Source organism: Palaemon carinicauda, chromosome 21 (genome assembly GCF_036898095.1).
Source record: "Palaemon carinicauda isolate YSFRI2023 chromosome 21, ASM3689809v2, whole genome shotgun sequence".
Classification (NCBI taxonomy): Eukaryota; Metazoa; Arthropoda; class Malacostraca; order Decapoda; family Palaemonidae; genus Palaemon; species Palaemon carinicauda.
Genome location: NC_090745.1, coordinates 72,440,626 through 72,444,110, shown reverse-complemented (window position 1 = coordinate 72,444,110; position 3,485 = coordinate 72,440,626).

Here is a 3,485-nt window from a genome sequence, read left to right as displayed (position 1 = left end):
AGAAACAATGTCAAACAATTTCTAGGATTGTAGCTTATCGTGTTTTTTCTTTTATTCTGAGTTAAACCTATCGTTCAAAAAACATATTGTGTGCAGCTATCTTAATTTGTGCCTTCATACCAGTTCTTTTTTTTAATGAATTCGTTATCTATTTTCTTTGAACCTTGTCAAATCCTTTTTTGTGACGGAAGCCCAATGAAGAGACGAGAAGAGGACGAGACTTAGTGTCGACTCAAAGGATACAACTATCTTGTTTGCTTACGTCCTTTAAAGTAGTTAACAAACAACACAAACCTATTGGGATGGAAGTGGCTATTTCTCTCTTGTGTACAGAAAAGGGAATGACGAGCATGATGCATAAGCTTTGTAACCCGAAGCCATACAAGGGCACGTTATAACGACTCGTACAAAAAACAAAAACAAAAATTTAAAAAAAAATAAAAATAGTGTAAACAATGTAACCATTTCATTTCTTTCATTCGCTTCCTAGGCTGATGTCAATTTTATATGCTCTACTTCGTAGTAGGGGAGACCAGGGCTAGTTGACATACTGTTTACATTTTAATTTGTGGATACAATACTATGAGGTACTTTGGATATTTTATTACATGAACGTGAAATGTAAATATTTGACTTCATCCCATTGTAACATAGGCGTTGATTTATGATCAAATAAAGAAATAATTTTGCTTTTTTTTCTTCTTTTTTTCTTTTTTTTTTTTGCCGACTTACCCCACAGCATACAGTGAGGGGCAAGTTGGCTTATATTTTTGTTTCTTGTTTACTCAGACCATAGTTTTAATAAAATGTTAATTAAACCCTAAGGATAATTTTTGGCAGGTTTTTATTAGTAACAAAGTGAAATCCGTTAATGAAAGAGGACTTACTTTTAATTATCTTATTAATCAGAGCTCTGAATATCACAAAAGTATAAACAATTGTTTTCCTAATAAATGGAACATACTATGGTGAGCAAGAAAATGAACACTACTATTTAAAGGCCATAAAGGAAAACTTATTCTAAATCACAGCTCGGGTACATACCAGGTAATAGCAAAGGTATGAAAATAAGAAAATAAATCACAGTTCTCACTTTAAAAAATAAAACAAAATTCCTTAATATTTTAAAGTAGTCTATGAAAACGTATTCATACCACAAATCAAATATTGCGCTTTCAAAGCTAGGAAGGGAAAACTAATCTAATTCATCATTTGAATCACAGTAATTACCAGTAAAAAACTCATTCTTATTAGTACAATATTCATTAGCCCACTTTTGCAAACCAGACATTGTGTCCAGATTTCTTGTGACTTGCTATTGGAAAATTTCTTCACACATACCAGACTGCAGGTTTCTTCCTCTTCGGATTTTGAACTTTCTGGAGCTCTTTCATTTGTCTTTTCACTTTTGCTTCTGAATTCTTCTATTCTAACGTTTTCTTAATGTAGTTTCAGTCAAGAGTGCAATGCTTCGTTTCCTATTATTCACTGAATTTCCATATCTCGTACCTCCGTTGGGAAGTGGTCTTATTGCTGTGACGGGCCGAGAAGGCAGGATGAAAGCAACTGAGTAACTTTATTACAGAACATCCGTTTATATATACATAAACTCCAGTCAAAAAAGGGCATAAAAAACATAACAAGCAATTTCATGTTCAAGCGACAATCGCACAGGTTAACAGTTAACGGTGAAAAAAACAGACATTTTATTTCAGGTCCCTATCAGTGCGAGGGGAGAGCGAAAATAAAAGCATAATGTATACAAAAAATGAAATGTCGTTACTATGTACGATCGTGTGACACACGGTTGGTAAATGACTCCCCCCCTAAAAATGACATACTGTACATGTTAAATAGGGAGCCCTGATCTAGAGAGACGAGCTGTAGGCAGGTCATCTGGCTGGAGATAAGCAGGTTTTAGACGATCAATGGAGACCCAGTCTTCTTTGCCACGAATGTTTAGTACGAATGCTTTCAGACTGCGTCGGATCACAAGGAAAGGGCCCGTGTAAGGGGGCGTTAGCGGTGGCTTGCTAGTGTCGTTGGGTAGGAAGACGTGCGTTGCAGATTGCAAGTCTGTTGGTATGTGATGCTTCGCTGGGGGCTTGTAAGTTTGGCGGCATGGAGTAAATAGTCGGAGGAGGTTGCAGAAGGAAAAAATTCGGCAGGGACGACCAACGGGTCGCCATAAACCATTTCAGCTGCCGAGACATTGAGGGCATCTTCGTCTTCAGCAGCTGTGCAGTAGAACAGCACGAGGTATGTGAAAGGCCGTGAATGAAATCAAACACCTGTCGGTGCATGGGAGCAGGAATCCGAGGTCGCAGTCTACCAGTACTGACGTTACAGAGGAGGGTGGTGTTGGAGTCGTCGAGGGGGATGTCTTCCCAACGGAGGGATGTGCAGGATGTCCTACATGCTTGATACTCTGGATCCTATCGTTGGGCTTCAGCCAAGGCGTTGTAATTTAAACCCAGTTGAACGTCAGCCAACGTGTTTTTTGACAGGGCATCGACAACAAGATTCATTTTCCTAGGGACGTGTTGAAGGGTGCAATTGTATTCAGCCAGGGCGGAGAGATGTCGGCGTTGACGGGCGAACCAGGCGTCAGACTGTCGAGTGAAGGCGTGCACCAGAGGCATGTGGTCTGTGCGAATGACGAAGGGCGTATCTTCTAAGAAATGGCGAAAGTGACGGACAGCCAAGTACACCTCCAGCAATTCGCTATCGAAGGTAGAATAACCCGGTTCTGCCTTGGACAGTTTTCTGCTGAAGAAGGCCAATGGGTGGGGCGAGCCGTTGACCACCTGTTCGAGTACTGCACCAATAGCGACGTCGGTGGCATCAGTGGAGAGAAGTAGAGGGGCATGTGGGATAGGAAAAGTGAGAGCTGCAGCGGTTGATAGGGCCTTTTTTTGCATTGCCGAAGGCCGCATCTTGAAGGGGACCCCACTTCAGGTCTTTTTGCTTGCCCTTGAGGGAGGCGTAGAGGGGAGCAAGAGTGGCGGCAATGGCTGGCAGAAAACGGTGATAATAGTTGATCATGCCCAAGAATTCCTGCAGAGCTTTGATGGTTGAGGGCTTGGGGAAGTTCTGAACGGCTGCTACATTCTCAGGGAGGGGATGAACTCCTTCAGGAGTGATGCAGTGCCCTAAGAACGACACTTTGTTGGCACTAAAGGTACACTTGTCATTCCGGACTACAAGGCCGTTTTGTTGCAGGCGGTCGAGCACGATGCGCAGTTGACAGAGGTGTTCCTCTTTTGAGGAAGAGAACACAAGTATGTCGTCCACATAACATACACAGATGGGAAGGTCCCTTATGATGCCATCCATGAGACATTGAAAAGTGGCCCCAGCATTACGAAGGCCAAAACAGGAGTGGTGATGGCAGTCTTGGGGATGTCTTCTGGGTTCATAGGCACCTGATAATAGCTCTTCAGGAGGTTGAGCGTGGAGAAAACCTTCGCTTTGTGCAGGTAGGA